This window comes from Camelus dromedarius, chromosome 9 (genome assembly GCF_036321535.1).
Source record: "Camelus dromedarius isolate mCamDro1 chromosome 9, mCamDro1.pat, whole genome shotgun sequence".
Taxonomy (NCBI): Eukaryota; Metazoa; Chordata; class Mammalia; order Artiodactyla; family Camelidae; genus Camelus; species Camelus dromedarius.
In genome coordinates, this window is record NC_087444.1 from 66,628,278 (window position 1) to 66,645,490 (window position 17,213).

The 17,213-nt window shown below is 41.5% G+C and overlaps 1 protein-coding gene and 1 long non-coding RNA gene across 2 annotated transcripts in view; both read left to right on the plus strand.

Moving 5' to 3' along the window:
* The window catches only part of LOC105102065 (ankyrin repeat domain-containing protein 26), a 34,131-nt gene extending 18,141 nt beyond the window's left edge, over positions 1 to 15,990 (plus strand). The window contains exons 9-10 of the long non-coding RNA XR_010382407.1: positions 644 to 822; positions 15,895 to 15,990. This is a non-coding gene — a long non-coding RNA (ankyrin repeat domain-containing protein 26). The remainder of the gene's footprint in view (positions 1 to 643; positions 823 to 15,894) is intronic.
* The window catches only part of LOC135322094 (ankyrin repeat domain-containing protein 26-like), a 162,921-nt gene that overhangs the window by 32,441 nt on the left and 113,267 nt on the right, over positions 1 to 17,213 (plus strand). The gene's annotated exons all lie outside the window — the stretch shown is intronic.

Here is a 17,213-nt window from a genome sequence, read left to right on the forward strand (position 1 = left end):
CTCTTGCTAAAGTGTTCAGCCACGTCTCTTTCCTCCCCTGCTCCGCCCTCTGCTCCAGCGTCTGGTCAGACTGCTTCCAGCTCCGCGGGCGCCCTTCCTGCCTCTGCTCTGTGTGTCTGCTTGTTGCCTCTCCACCCCTACACACTTTCTCCTCGTCCTTCAGGTATCTGCTTACATATCACGGCCACCAAAGAGTGGACAGTATTGACACAAAGCTGGACGTCCCTTCTGAGTGTTCCACCTGTGCCCTCTTTTATACCTGTCATGGCATTTATGTCTCTGTGCCAAAATTGCCTGTTCATCTATTTTTCCAGTTTACAGTACATGATTTTTCAGGGTGGACTGTGTCCTCTTCATCTTGGGATTCCAGTGTTTTTCACAGTGCCTTAGCACATGGCTGCTGAGTAAATGAATGAGTAATGAGAAAACCAGGAGCTCTGTTCCTTAGCCACAAGAGCAGTTAATTCAACGTGCAACCCTGGGCAAAGTGTACAGTAGTAATCTTGGGTTTGTGTTGTAATCATATGTAGGTATTTTTCATTCTTCTTAAAACTTAGAAAAGTCTCAGCTTAAAAGTAACTGACATTTAGTTACCTATGAAGTATTTTAAATAAGGAATCTAATTCTTTCATTTTCTTTCCAGCTACTCCTAAACTTCAGTCTGAGTCCTACCGAACTCCTCGAGGATCTTCAAAAGAGTCAAGATTAATTGACGATATGCTTTTGAACGCATGTAAAGAATATGAGGAGGTTTTGAAGAGAAAGTATCTGTTATACGATGTTACAGAGGAACAGTAAACATTTACCTGCTGGGCTGCTTGGGTAACATTTTAGTTATTTCTCTTTAAGTAAGATATAGACAATGTTTATTAAAGGAAAATATTTTTGTATTATATGTGCATGATTAAAACTCATGCACATATAATGTGGTATTTTAAGCCACATTTCTCTGCATCTCACTAACTTGTAAGCCGATTTTGGGAATAAAACCCAGCACTTTGGGGTATTACATACTCAAACTGAGCCCGGATGCCAGCTGTTTAAACAACACCCAACCACCCACCAAACTTCTCATTGATATTGAGCAGTGTTGATTGATAGCTTTTTTGAATTTTCCACTGTTAATCACATTATATAGACCTGAAGATTTAGACGGACAGCATTCGGATCTGGTGTGGCTGCTGTCAGCGTTCTGATGCATCACAACAATCATTACAGTGCCATCAAACTTTCTATATGCTACCTTAAACACTGATTCACAGGTATTTCCTCAAGGAGAAATGAAATCTACCTCAGGCTTTTCATCTTCTCTATTTATTTAATTACTTTTTGGAAACAGTCTTAAAATTAGAGACAAGTTCTGAGCACCAGACTCAAGTGGACATTGTCACAAAACTGTCACATCTACCATTCATTCTCCTAAGGCACTATTTATCTTTCCTAAGTGTCACTTGTTCTACCATTAGCACCTTTTCTCTCCCCTCTCACCAAGAAGTCATTTGTTTTTCAAAAAATGCCTTTCTCCTTTTCCTGTCACTTATTAAATTGTATATAAGCCTCCAATTCTAGCCACCCCTCCCAATCACATTTCTTTGTAAACTCTTGCATGTATTCATATGTAATTTTTTTCTCACAGTAATTGGCTTTAGTCAATTTAATTTGCAGTCTCCCAATCACTGAACCTAAGAGAGTAAAGGAAATATTCTCCTTCTCAACAATTTCCAAGAGCTAAAATTTTAATAACTCCTACTTACATCCTTTATTCCCTTTTCTGTCCTTGCAGTGTACTTACTTGGCAAAACTCCCAATGACACAACTGACTGATTATCATTCTTCCCCCTTAAGTTCCCCCAGGCATCTAAGTGCTGCTGAAGACAACCACACACTGCCCAGTGTTCCTACTACTTTTATTTAGTTAATTTGCATCTTCTTCCTTCTCAGTGATGATTTCAAATTTCCCTCTCTGTAAACATCTCCCTGTTTCTTCCCTCTAACTTGAACCACACAGTCTTACTTCCGACGACAAACTTCCTGAAAGATTTGCCTGCTTCCCAATCAGCAGTCTGTCCCCACCCATCTGGTGTGTCTTCCCCTTCCTCCATCCCCACGCAACGAGTCACTGATGACTCCCATGTCTAAATCAAAGTGACACCTTTCCACCCCTTGTCTAACTGAAGTTTCTCATGCCTCCAGCCATTCCATATAACCAACCTCTGTAACTGACCGCTGCCTGCAGCAACCTCTTCAGTCTTTAGCTGAAGATGATGTTGAAGGTGAGGGCTTCAGCCTTCTTGATGAGTTCACTCAGTTTTTCCTGGCTGTCTCCCAGGGGTATAAACAGGAAGTACACTTGTTATTCAATTTTTGTTTATTTTTCTCCTGTTAATCTGCCTCATGTTATTTTAACTGTTAGACCAGCCAGATGAACCTAGAAGGGTAGAGGATCACTCCCTGGCCCTACCCCAGCACGAGCCTGTGCTCATTTACAGCTGGCGTGGGCGCTGCCTCGCCTGCAGGGAAGAGATCAATGGCAAACACTGCTATTCTTACAGCACTAGCCAGTGAGCTGAAGCTCACCTGAATGTCTTCCAGGCTGAGGTGGGGTCACTGATCCTGGCAGCAGAAGGCTGCCTTTGTGAAAGAAAAATAAAAATGGAATCTGCATTGCTTGAGAGGGCTCTCTAAGGAGGTGTGACTTATGCACATCTCAGCCCACAGAGAATCCAACCCTGTGAGCATTCATTGCCTTAATGAAGTCATCTGGAACACCTGCCAGAAACTTAAGATACTCACTAAGCCCCAACCCGAAAATAACCTGTGATTCCTTAAGGAAAAGGTTTCCTGACTGGCTCACATCAGTATCAGCCACAATTCTCGTCAGGCAACTTTTGACAACCTCTTGGCTTTTTGTCTTTATAAGCCCCTGACTCCCGTCCTTGAGACACTCAGTTTTACCCAAACCTGTGTCTCCCAAGTTGCAATTTATTTCTTCCAGTTTTATTGAGATATAATTGACATGCAGCACTGCATTATAAGTTTCAGGCATACAGCATAACGACTTCATTTACACATATCGTTACATGATGACCGCAATGTACTTTACTATAACTATGAACATAACTATACCCCTGTCACTGGGATATAGTAAAATGATTAGTCAGGGTTCTCCAAGGGGGAAATGAAAATAATAGGAGATTATCCAACTCTCTGTCTATCTGTCTGTCTAGCTTTCTATCATGTCTGAAATCTGTAGGGTGGGCCTGCAGCCTGGAAATTCAGGTAAGAGTTAATGTTGCAGTCTTGAGTCTGAATTCCAAGGGACGATAGTCTGGAGATTCAGAGTGGGTTTCCACGCTTCAGTCATGAAAAGAATTCCCTCCACTTTGGGGAGCCTCAGGCTTTCCTCTGAAGGCCTTCAGCTGATTGGATGAGGCCCATCAACATTATGGAGGGTAATCAGCTATATTCAAACGTACTGATTTAAATGCTAACCACACCTGAAATACATGTTCACAGAAACCTCTAAACTGGTGTTTGACCAAACAACTGGGCATCATAATATAACCAAGAGATATTTATGAGGAGTTGGAGAGATTTGTTCTAAGGGGAGATAAAGCTTTGTTCCAGCAGGAAGTAATTTGCTCAGCACAGTTCAAGGTCAGCTTTGGGCAGCTGATAATCATGAAGTCTGATCTGATTTTCCCAGCTTGTGACTCTTTGTGTCCAGCAGATGGCGAGAAATGACCAGTCATAGTTCAGACGCACAGGATTATATTTGGGAACAGGTGCGATGTATTTATGTATGGCCAGCATCTTAAACAAAGCCCTCATGTTGTCTGTCTGTGACTCTATTTCTCCATTTTACTGAGACATGTGGATCAAAATGAGAAGTTCACAGGAAAATGGTTGTCTTTCCTGGAATGTGGTGATATTGAGGAATAATGAAAATGTTAAGTCAAACACAGAGACAGCCTAGTAAAATGGCACCTAAACACAGGTGTGGGGAACTCGTGTGTGTGTGTGTGTATGTGTGTGTGTGTGTGTGTGTGTGAACTTGTGCTTCTGAGAAAGATTAAACAGGAGTGGAACTGATGAAAATTACTTCAAAAAAAGGTAAAGATAAGATATTGTAGAAAAACCTGTAAAGGGAATATATTTGGAGAAATGAAAGAGAAAAGTCAACTCGAGTGCGTGTGAGACCGGGCTACGTGGATGGAGTGTTAACACGGGAACCCCTGGAAAAAGGATCCATGCGCCCCAATAACAGGAGACCTCAGCTCCAAATGAAGACCATGTAAGTGGAGGATTAGGAAAAAAGACACCAAACCATCTGCAACCAATTCAATGCAATCCTTTATTTTATGGGGCTCTTCACTTCATTCTCACATAGACTAGGAACGATCCACATTACACGCAGCGTGTGTTCCAGGAGGCAGGCTTGAAGCTGTAGGCACTGAAAAAGGAACCTCCCTACCATGAAAAATGAGAGAAGAAAATCACAAGGCTGGGTTGGAATAGTACCTAATAACAGGAGGTGCTGGTAAGGAATCTCTCTGCAAGGTTTGACAGCGAATTTTGCATTTTCCCCAAGACGTCAAACTGAAAAACAAAAACAAACCCTGCTTCTTCCTCCCAGGTCCACACTGAGTCACAAGACTATTATTCATTTGAACTTTTAAAATGCATGGGTTCCTATTTATGTATTCTTGGTTCAAAGTAAAAGGTGAAATATGTAAACAGAGGTAGTTTGCAGGCGGGCTGTGAATGGTCTTGAGTGCCCTGCTGAGGAATGTCAACTTAATCCTGTCTGCAAAAAGAAACTGCTGGGGAAGGCTGCAAAATGACTTGGGGTTTAAAATCTTCCCCTGGACACCTCAAGGTTTAAAAATCTCACTCTGGAGATCCCATGGTGTAGAAATCCCATCCTGGTGTAGAGAATGGATGGGTATAGCAAACATATTGGAAACAGGGATGCTTTTTTCAGAAAGTGCAGAAGACGTGTGTGAGAGCTGTAGTGGAGGGCATACAGAGAGGTGGCTGTATCTGAGAGACGGAGCAGCTAGAATCAATAACACTTGGTGAATTACTGGATGTGGTGATTAAGGGAGAAGAAGGAATCAAAGATGACTCAGATTTCCAGAGAGAACAACTAGCTGAAGGGCAAGGCTCTTGGCCTAGATCAGGGACACGGGAAGAGGAATAAGATTGGGGATGAGATAAGTTTTTTTTCAATGTAAAATTTAAAGAATCTGTATTATGTGCCAGGGCTTTGCTACTACTGTACATGCATCTAATTTTATCTCAAAAGCATTCTGACGGAAGTCTTGTCATCAACCCCATTTGACAAAGGAGGAGATGGAACCACAGAGAGGTTAAGTCCCTTGCTGTGGGCAGCCAGCTCTCTCGTGGCGGGGAGGCGGGCAGCAAGGGCTCTCGCTCTTTAACTGTGCCCACCTGTCTGAGATGAATTGTGAGCATGTTGAGGAGGTGGCGATCTGGGGCTATCTAATTATTGGTATAAAATTGGCAGATGAAAATCTATTTCCTTTTATGATTTGTTTTTATTTTCCTTCCATTTACATGTCAGTATTTATCAAGGCTTGACGTGGAGCCCCATGTTCTTTTCTTTGTATGTTGTATCCATTTTCACGGCCACACTTTCACACCCACGCAGTGACTCCGCAGCACTGATCTCAGTCCTTGACAAACAGCTATTTATCTCCGGCTGCCTGTAAAGCATTTCTAATGGCATGACTGCTGCCATAAAAATATTTAATCCCTAACTGATGATCTAGGGTCTAGTAACCAGCTGTGTCAACCTGGAACAGTACATATCTTTTCAGAGCTTCAGAGTTTTCTTGGCTGACAAGAGGTGGTTTGAAGTTGAGTATCTAGAGTACAAGACCTTACAGCCTAGGAGAAGCCTTAGATACCTAAATATTGATAAAACCTCCTTACGCTGCCTAGGTTCCTGTAGTTCTAATTTGTGCTGTTCAATACAGTTTAAACTGAAATTCTATATACTTAAAAACTCTCTTCCTCGGACTCACTAGCCACATTTAAATGCTCAGTTGTCATATTGTGACTAGCGGCTACCATAACAAACAATGCTGACACAGAACATTTTTGTCATTACAGAATGTTTTTCTGGATGGCTCTATAAATTAACCAACCATTGCATTTAAAGCCAAAACTATCTTCCTCTCCACTAGCTCAAACTTCATACTTCCTTTGTCTCATGTAGCATATGACACCACTGCTACGGGCTGAGTAGGGTCCCCTACCACCCCTGGCCCAGGTTCATATGATGAAGCTCTAGTCCCCCCACCACAATGTGACTGTATTTGAAGACAGAGCCTTTAGAGAGAGAATTACAGTTAAATGCGATCACAGCATGGGACCCTAATCCAATAGGGCTGGCGTCCTTATAAGAAGAGAAGGGACCCCTGTCTCACAGCAAGGGCATAGCGGAAAGGCCAGGTGAGGACTCAGTGAGAAGGCAGCCACCTGTAAGCCAGGAACAAAGTTCTCACCAGAAACCTTCTGTGATGGCACCTTGATCTTGAATTTTTGCATTTCAGAACTATGAGAAAATAAATGTCTTGTTTAAGCCACCCAGTCGGGCATTCCATTATGGAAGCACAAGCAGGTTATACAAATGTTCTCTAAGAGACCTGACCAGGTAGGAAGCCCAGGTATGAAGGAAAGAGGTGCCTCTGCTTCTGCCCACACCTTCATATCTAACCCTAACGCCTTTGTCTTCTCTTTTAAATTGACGTTTTCTTTTGCATTTGTCTTGAATATTCTCTTTCCATTTCCACTGCTAACATTGCATCATCTCATATTTGAGATGCTGAGCTACGTGGCATCACTCTCCCCAACTACTACTTGCAATTTATAAACTAATCTCACTAAAAGATTGTTTTCAATAATATGTTAATTTTTGTCATCAATCTTCAGAGGTTCTTGATGAACTCTAGGACAAAGCCCAAGCTTCCTATCCCAAGATTCATAGTGCGGCCCCTATCTACTCCTTTTTTAAAAAATTAGATATAATTGACATAATACATATTAGTTTTAGATGCACAACATAATAATTCAATATTTGTGTATATTGTGAAACAATCACCACATAAGTCTGGTTGCCATCTTCCACCATACTTAGTTACAAAAAACACACATACTATTAATGCCTCCCCCCCACACAGTACGCACTCTGAACCAACTGATCCTCCGGCCCGTTCCTACACTTTGACAATCACCGACCTTGCTCCTTGCTCAGGTGTCCTGTCCCAGGAGGCAGGTGAATCCTGCTCTATGTTCCGACTCTTCCAACTCCTCATTGCCCATTACCCATCACCCCCAGTGCAGCCCACAACTCCCTCTCTTTCTTGGAAACTTGACTCGTCACTACCAGCAACAGAATCACTACAGAAATTACAATAAAAACAACTTAGGGAATGATTACTGTGAGCCAGCGACTGTGCTTAGGAGTTTATTTTATGTACTTTTCATAAAAACACTCTGCAATCAACATCACTGTCAACAATGTTAAATGGAAGAACTGAGGATCCTATTGCCCAAGTGAAGGCAAGCCTTAGCTTATCCCTCTTTGTTACACTCTCTCCTTAACGCTGATTTAGTGCTTGGTCCCAGAATAGTTATCTTGTTTTCCCTACTAGCCTGGAAGCTTCCCGAAAGCAAGTCCACATCTAACACACTTCAATCAGGCATCAAAGCCGATCTCCAACTGTCCCGCTTTTCTTCCCACTTAGCTTTCTAAATCCCACCCCTGGAAGGCTGACATTCCTCACATATCAGCCTTAGGCCCTCTGCTCTTTCTTGCTCTATGCACTTTGCATTGTCACTTCATGAGCTCTTGGCTCCATCACCAACTGTATGTGTGGTTCAGACCCGCCTGGCCAACTCCTCTGGTAGAAAATACCTGTATGGAGAGAAAGGCTGGAATCCATCAGCAGCCGCAGAACTCTTTTGTGACCTCTGGCAGTGCCAACACTGGTAGGAGGATAGCGAGACCCTCAGGATGTGAAATTTAAGGAGATGCTCCCTCAGGATTGTGGACTTGCTGACCCTGAACTTTCATGACCCTGAGAAAAAGTCTGCCCTTGACCTGTGGGGTCGGCCTAGGGAACATACTTGGTACAACGACAGTGTCGGCTGTAGTCCTGAGGGCTTTGGAATGTACTGTAATATAATACATTTTTCCTTGTCCTATAGTTAGTGCTATGCTGGGCTTTCCCTTTGTTACATGTTAAGTTTCTTGAGAACAGAAACTCATTTATCTCTTTAACCCCTCCCCACCAGTGCTTTATAACACAGAAGCCACTCAAAAAAAAAAAAAAAAAAAAGTGGTTGCAATGTTGAATTGAATTCCCCCTTTTTTTGGCCTATCCCTGCAGTGGAAGCCTGTGAGAGCTCCCATTCCCTTTACCCCTCCGAGTTTCATCGTGGACCAGGAGAGATATCTATAAAAGAATTAGGGACTACAGGTAGTCAATGGAGGAACAGGCACAGGAGGCAGCACTTAAAGAACTAGAGCCAGAACAGTGGTTCTCAAAGTGTGGTCCCTGGATCCACAGCCTCAGCCTGACCTGGGAACATGTTATAAACGCAAGCTCCCAGGCCCCACCCAGAAATACTGAGGCAAAAACTCTGGGAACGGGGGCCTGAGACCATGTCTTTATAAGCCCTTGAGTGATTCTAAGCTGAAGAATGATCAGGTAGTGAATCAACCTTAGGGCCACAAAGGATTTCTTGGAGTGAGCCAGAGGGAAGAAACTGTAACCTTAGAATATTAGTCTTGTTGTTTAGCAGCGATGAGTGAGACTGACTGACCCTGGGGAATGCGCTTTTATTAAAGGAACAAATTGAAATCTGAGATGCTTTTGACACTAAATAGAAGGGTTTCTTTTATGGACAGTTTCAACCTGTTCAATAGAAACTCAACGGAAAGGATCCTGAAGAGACTGAGGTGTCAGGGGACACTCAGGATAGGACAAGCCAGCTCAGAGGAGAAGCGGATGTCAGAGCAGACACGGAAGCTCAGTGGGGAGCCAGAGCCTGGCACGGATACATGACTCTGTCCCCAAATGCAGAGAGTCTTCAGCTTGGTCCCTGTAAAGACACAGAGGAAATGGTAGAGTTTGAAAGACTGGGAGGAAAGGATGTGTTTAAGACTGTGAGTTTCAGAGAGCATAGAAGGACTGAAGAGGCAGGCTGCACTTAGGACTAGGAATCAAGTAATATTCATGCCAGGTTCATCCAGGTGGGGGAACTGGCTGTTCCCAGATATTAGGCCTTGTGTTAGTCAGGCTTTTCTGGAAAACAAGAGGGGGTGTGTGTGCATGCATGTGTGTGAGTGTGTGTGTGTGTTTGTGTAGGGGGAGAAAGGGAGGGAGAGAGTGAAAGAGAGAGAGGGAGACAGAGAGAGAATGAGAGTTTGATCTGTTGATTTTAAAGAATTGGTTCCCATGATTGTAAGAGGCTTTGTTAGTCCAAAATCTGATGGAATAAGTTGGCAGAATGGAGACTCCAGGAAGAGTTGCAGTTCAAGTCCAAAGACAGTCTACTGGCAGAATTCCTTCTTGCTGGGGTAGGGGGATGTAGGGTGGGGCTGGGGTCTTTGTTCTATTGAGCCCTTTGACTGATTAGATGAGGCCCACCTATATGATGGAGGGCAATCTGCTTTGCTCTAAGTCCATCAATTAAATATTCATCTTATTCAAAAATCACCCTCACAAGAAACATCAAGAACAATGTTTGACCAAATATCTGGACACCATAGCCCAGGCAAGTTGATATATAAAATTAACTATCATGGGCCTACATTCAGGACAGCTGCCTGCTAGCAGGCTGGTGGTCGTGGTGCCAGTGTCTGGTGCACTGCTACTGTGCTGAACAACTCAGACGAGCAGAGATCCCAGTAAAGGGATGCACTACTTTCTTGGTGTTTGGCTCATTTCAATTTATAAGCTGGGTGCGTATAATACTCTAGTTTGAGGAAGGAATGAAGTATATATATTTTTATAAATAAATCAAGTGTTAAAAATTCTTTAATTGTTTGAGACACCATATCTAAAATGTTAAATTTTTATCCCCCTTTACCATTCTCTTACACAAGACTGTCCTAATTTTTAGATCCTCTACCTCAACATAATTTCATTGCTTTTCATGCACTTCCTGATTATGCTTCCTCTGTTTTGACTCTATTTTCCTTGCCTTGTTTATTTCTTTACTGTCTATAAAAATTAACAGGCGTTTGGACTATTCTAATTTTTTGTTATTATGAATACCATTGCTATTAGCATTTATATGTCAGTGTTTTGATATATACATCCACTCATTTCTGTTGGGGCTATTCCTAAAAGAGACATACATGCAAGTATGCAATTTTATTAGACTATATAATACAAGTTTCTTCAGGCTGTGTCGGATTATTCTAGGTACTCTACATTTTCCACCAACACCTGGTAGTGTTAATCTTGCCATTCCAGTGGGTTTGAGGTGAATATTTAATTGTGGTTTTAATTTGCATTCTCTGAGTATTAATAAGTTTGAATTCCCTTTCATTTGTTTGCTGGCTATTTTGATATCTTTTGGGGAGTGGGAAGTACCCATTCAAACCTCTTACCCTTTTCTTTTTTTCTATTGGATTTTTCTATCTTCTTATTGATTTTTTGGTCTTTCTTTATGTATTTTTTATAAAAATCCTTTGTGGCTTATAGGCATTGTGTTTATCTTCCCTGAATTTGTGGCTTGACTTTTTACTCTAAATTGTATCCTTTGATAAACAGAAGATCTTAATTTGAATGTGGTCCAATTTATCAGCCTTTTTTTGTATGGTAAGTGCTTTTGTGTCTTGTTTAAGAAATCTTTCTTCAACCCCAAAGTAGTGGGGGCTTGGTTATGTTAGATACTCATAGAAATTTTATCTTTTATGACTCACATTAGATAAACTATCACTTGGAATTAATTGTATGTAAGGTATGAGGTAGTGTCAAGGTTAATTTTTTCCAGTGTGTTCCAGGTTGAGTTCCCTAGCAAACAGAATCTGGGACTCTAAGATTTGTGTGCAGAAGTTTTACTGGGGTAAACTTCTGAGATGAGTATACGGAGTTAGATGGGGTGGAGGGAGACTTAAGTTTGAGGATGCAGTTGCTTTCATGACCTAAGCTGTTCCCAAGGGGAACTCTTAAACTAGAATGGTCCTTGAGAGGACAATCCAGGAAGGGTCAGGACTTTCCATACTTGCGTTGACCAGTCATTGATGTAGGAGTATCCTCAGGGAGAGAGAATCATCTTGGAAGAAGCTGCTTTCTCTGGCTATGGGAAATTCCCAGGAGGAGAGGCAGCTGTGAGCAGTGAGCAGAGATCTAACTCTTCCAGCTACCAGAACAATGAGTACCTCAGGCCTGAAAGGGCATCTGAGTAATCCAGGTGACTCGGTACCATTTATTGAGAAGAGTGTCCTATTCCCACTGTTCTGCAGTGCCACCTTTGTCATAGGTCAAGTGACCACGTGCGTGGGTCTGATTTTTCACTCTATTCTGTTCCATTGGTCTCTGCCAATCCTTGATGCAATACCACGGTGTCATAATCACTGCAGCTTTATCGTAAGTTTTGATGTCTTGGAAATTTAATTTTCAAGATTGTTTTGGCTATTCTTGGCCCTTTGCAATGCTTCTGTAGTCCTAGAACTACTCCATCAATGATCACACATACAAAATGTCTGCTTGGTTGTTGACTGGGTTTACACTGAATCTATGGCTTTAATTAGAGGAGAACTGACATTTTAGAAACATGGAATCTTGTAATTCACAAACTTGATCTATCCCTCCTCCTGTTTTGTCTTTAATTCCACTAAATAATATTTTATAGTTTTCTGTGTAGAGTCCTTGAAATCTTTTCCCTTCCTTTTTTCTGATGCTGCTGTAAATTAAAAAAAAAAATTCACATTCGAACTATTTACACTGCTATAAAATTACAACTCATTTTTGTATATTGCCATTATATCTGGCAGCTTTGTTAAACTTATTTACTAGTTCAAATAATGAATCTGTAGATTATTCTGAATTTCATACATGCATATTTATGTTGTCATTGAAAAATGACAGTTTTCTATCTTCTTTTCCACTACTTAAGTCTTTTAATTTCTCTCCCTTATTTTAGGAACTCTGATTGAATGAAAATAAAATATCAGGTTTAAGAGCCATAGTAGGTAATTACAGCACAATTTAATTAATATTTTATTGAAGGACAGTTAAATTGGTCTTCTCTTTCTCATAAATAATGCTGCAGTGAGTATATTTTCACACATGCTTTTGTGCAGTTGCCTCATTCATTCATTCATTAGAATGTATTCCTGGATTTTTTGGAATAGTCCAATCAACAATTAAATCAAATGCACATAAAATATGTTTAAAATATTTTTATAACATGTATATGTGGTTACCAGACAACCATGCATTTTCTTAGTAACTTCTGCTTTGAGTTACAATGGGATAACATTGTTATGGAAAAAAGTGTAGGGTCTTCAAATGTACATTTAGAAAAAGAACTTTTGTGTGACATGAGTTTATATTCTCCTTTGTATTTGTGACTTAAGTTACTCTAACTTCCAAGGATTCATATGACCTTACTGTATTTTTATAAATCTCTTTCATAGTGTAAAAACTGCCTGATCTCTTGACCTAAAGAAAAAATGCATTTTCCAAACATTTTCTTTTGATACTGCAAAAAGAAAGAAGAGAGAAAGGGGTGGGAGGGACAGAGTGAGAGAAAGAACAAAAGTGAGGGGAGTATGGATAAACTATTTGACACCTTAATTCCTGCCTTGCCCACTGCCTCCAATTTCAAGGTAATAGACTAATTCATTGCCTCTTGGCCAGTAAAACAGGTGGAAAGCAGAACCATCTGTAGAATGTTCTGGCTTTGTTAGAAACAGTTTAATCCCACTGAGAACAATAATTCCCCAGAAAAATGTTCCCCTCGTCTAGTGTTACAAGAGGTTCATAATTTCAGAGGCATAGCGACCCAGGTCCTGTTTACAGAAGATGCCTCAGGGAGGCAGCACGATCTCATAGAGGAATATTGGCACAGAGATTACAACGGGATTCTCAGATAAAATGCAGGACATCCAGTTAAGTATGAAATTCACATAGACAGTCTTTTTTTGTATAAGTATGTTCCAAATATTGCATGGAGCATACTTAAAAGATTGATTTGCTGTTTATCTGAAATTCAAATGTAATTGAGTGTCTTTTTTTGTTGTTATTATTATTATTATTTTTGCTCAACTTGGCAACCCTAGATCGCAGGCACTTTAGAGCTCAGCTTTGCATCAGACAGGGATGCCTGAGGCCCACGTGTAGTGTGGCATGCGTCAGAGAGCCACCAGGTCTGGGACTGCACAAACAGGGACAGCACATATCTTGGTACTTAGTGGAGATAAACAGACGACTGACGACTAAGACCCTCCAATTGGTCACTATGTGAAGCCTTCGAACCAGGGTCCAATCTGGTGTGGGATGGGTAGATTTTTCCAAAATGTGTGAGGCTGAATTTCTGATTTGCTTGTTGAGATGAAATAGTCACGTAAAATTATATTGTTTCCTAGGATATTTTAAAGCCATATTCCATTCACATCTGAGTTAGTAAACTGTGATTCTTACCTTGTGATGATGCAAAACCAAACCAGAAAAACCTGGAGTTTCAAAATCTAGGTGATTCGTGTCTTAACTTTTTTTTCCGCAATGGTCAGAGCTCTAGAAAAAGGTTTGTTTGAACCAGTCAGGAGTGGAACTAAGGATTCAGGGTGATGGCATGGTGACGACTACCTTTTTCTGCATCTGAAGATGTCCTCATGTGGTTGCCCTGTTGTCCCCGAGGTGCCTCTGCGTTGCAGAGGACAGGGTAGGAGGCAGAGATCTGCCCAGCTGGGACCTGCAGGGCGTGCACGCAGCTTATCCTGCCCACTCATGGGCAGCACTCCCGCAGCCACCTCAGAGCTGCACGACAGGAGTGGGAGATGCTATAAGTGTTGGTCACAAAGAAAGTGGCCATGACCAGAATCTGCAAACTCAAATGCAAACTCAACACAAACTCAAAAAACCCAGTGCAAATTAAAAAAAAAATCCAAATGAGTGCGGTTCCCCAGGGAGATCTGTGTGTAGGTGAAAACCACCCCCAAGGAGTACGTGTTGTTCGTTATGACAGCACTTTGACTCCAATTTGCACGTGGCTCTTCTGACCCTGGTGAGTTCAGCTGGACCATGAGCTTTTGCAACGACCCCATTTGTCCCCAAGACATTGAAGGCTAGTCTGAAGGCAGCCAGGCTGTTTCCTTGGCCATTTTCCTTCCTGGCTCACTTCCTAAACTTTAATGCCTTACCAATCCTACACTACTGCAATGCCTTACTTATCGACAGTAAGAAAATCAAGCAAAATTAAACCAAAACCCACAAAAGTCAAACCCAGCCAGGGAAAGATCGTTCATGAGAGACAACTTAGAGATCTTGGAAAGACCCAGCATGGCCAGGCTCACCTGCCTGCTAACTGCTAATTTCCCCAGCTCCCCTCTGATTTCTTCTTGACCTTTGACTGGAGGCTGTTTTAATTGGTTTCTCCGTGTGAGGATGTTGGGGAGAAGAGGTGCTTTTCTCATTAAGAAGGAGATCCTGGGCCCATATTTTTACTTCAGATGCTCAAATGACAAGTTTAAATAAGGATAAAGAATCCAAAAGAGGAATTCAGGTAGGTACATTATGCAGAGACAAGATTTAAAAAAATATATATCCTCTTCACTCTTCACATATCTACTCATTAGCACTACAGCTCAGTTTTCTCCTGGTCCTTGTCCCAAATCTGCCACCATCCAAGGAGGAAGGGAGTGCAAGGGTGGGGGAAACCCAGCGTCCTCGATAGACGTTGTAATACAAAGCCAGTAAATTGGAGGCAAAAACTACTTCCTAATAATTTGCAGGAAGCTGTGTCCTGTTTTTTAGGAATTCACCAGTTCAGAACTCATTTGGCAGCACAGGGACCTATTTCTGGGCTTTTTTTTTTTTTTTTTTTTTTTTTTTTAACCTAAGAACTACTCTTCCAATGACCTCTAGGTCAAATTTTAGAGACGAGTTTACTGATGATCAAGGAACTGGTATATGAAGTCTAAAATCCTCTGCCCTGGTATATGAAGTCTAAAATCCTCTGCCCGTATTTAAGAGGTACCCTGGGATCTGGACTTTCTCATTTCAATTCCTAGTATACTTGGAATGTGTTAAGTAGTAAAAAGCTTCACTTTAAGAAGATACTAGGAGTAAAGATTATTATTATTAGGTTGTACTGAAAATATGGCTATTTTTCCAGCTTGCTGATATATCCAGCTGTCCTCCCACCATCTCTCACTAACCAGCAGCTTGTTCCCACAGTTTTTTGATGTTTGAACAAAGGCCCACCCTCCCCACACCCCCCCCCCCAGGCAGGGCTTCTCTCTGCTGTTATCAGAGAGAGATCTGACCTGATAAATTTGACTTCTAAATGAACACTGAAATCAGTCTCTCTGGGGCATCAAGCTGGTTTCTCTTTCCAGGTACTGTGGCACACCTTAAATCCTTAAGGAAAGAGGACTGGAGCAGTACCCTGTGCCCTTCTGGCAGGAGAGAAGCTCATGCACTTTATCTTTTCTCTTTCCCATCTCTTGTCTGAGGGAATCCCAGGAATAGCTAATATTGTCAAATATGTCAGTGGCTTCCTCTTTATATCTGGTCTTCAGGTGCCAGAATTATCATAATATATATCATTAAATATGTCAGATTAAATTTGTGGTAAATCTTATCTCATTTCAATGTTACTATTTATTTGTGTTTTAAAATCCAGGAGAGTTTCATCTGGAACCAGGCTGTCCTGTCATTGATCTGAACTGGCTTTCTGGAGAATTAGGTTGTGCCTCTGTGATCTTGCTGTGTACCCCGTGCTGGAAGCTTCTCTCCCTTCCCGGTGGGTATACACTTCTCATTTCCTCAGCCTTCTGTTCATGATTTGGGGATCAGATAGAGGATGATGTTGGCTCCATCTGGAAAGTGGCTCAGCCAGTCTTTGAGAAGACACACTGGGGGCCTGGAAATAGTGCCCAGACTGATAGGGAAGAGAAGAAGGAGCTGGACTCTTAGAAAGTGAAATCAAATTTCAGCCTGAAGTGGTTTGCGTCAGAGATGAACAATTGTCATTCACACAGAGATCTAGTTGAAGGCAGGCACTGTCAATCTTTCTTGATCTCAAATACCTCCCCCAGAGGCCTGTCTGAGCCCTGAAACTTCCCACAAGTAGATGGTTGGCTGTTGGGCTAAGTCAACCAGAAAAGCTGACTGTGTTACTCAGGAAGAGTAGTAAGTTGGCACTACTAGAACATTTGTACCATTGCTTGGCCAGAATCATCAGCCCAGAGAATTGCGGGGGTAGGGGGCAGATAGCCTGTGGGGATAATTTATTTGGGGACAAGGCTATAGAAGCAATGAAACTGACAGTGATTTCTTTCCTTCCCTTCTGTTCCCTCACCTTTTCTTTCTTAAGCTCCTTTAATTGACCTCAGGACTTTGGCTTTACCGTCATCCTTTGTCCAATATGCTTTTATCATTCGTCGTGCATGATCTGAGATATTTATTTAATTATTTTAAATAAGCAGTCATGAATCTAGTGCCCACCTCATTTTCAAAGCCTTACTCCACCCATGGAGGTCAGCGATCTCCCTGAATCCTGTGTTCATAATTTCCTTGCGTTTATTTTCATCTGTTTGAGAATAACACAATTCATTCACCTGTTCTCCTGTGGTTGAGCAGCTAGGTTTTTCTAGGGTTTTGCTGTTTCAACAGTGATGCTATTAACATTTTGGTAAATATCGCATGGTAAAATTACACATGTGCAGAGTTTCTTCTGTGTATATATCAAGCGTGGAAGTACTAGACCATAGAGTACGTGAATGTTTGACATTACTAGATAATCCTCAATTATTTTCTAAAACGATCATACTAATTTACATTTCTACCAGTAAAGCATAAAAGATTTTGTGGATCCACATCTCCTCCATCCTTCCCACATCCAGTGCCAATAACTTGGCATTACTGGACTTCAATTTTTGCCAATCATATAGATTTAATTTGTGTGTCTCATGTTTTGTGTGTCTCATGCATTTTCATGAG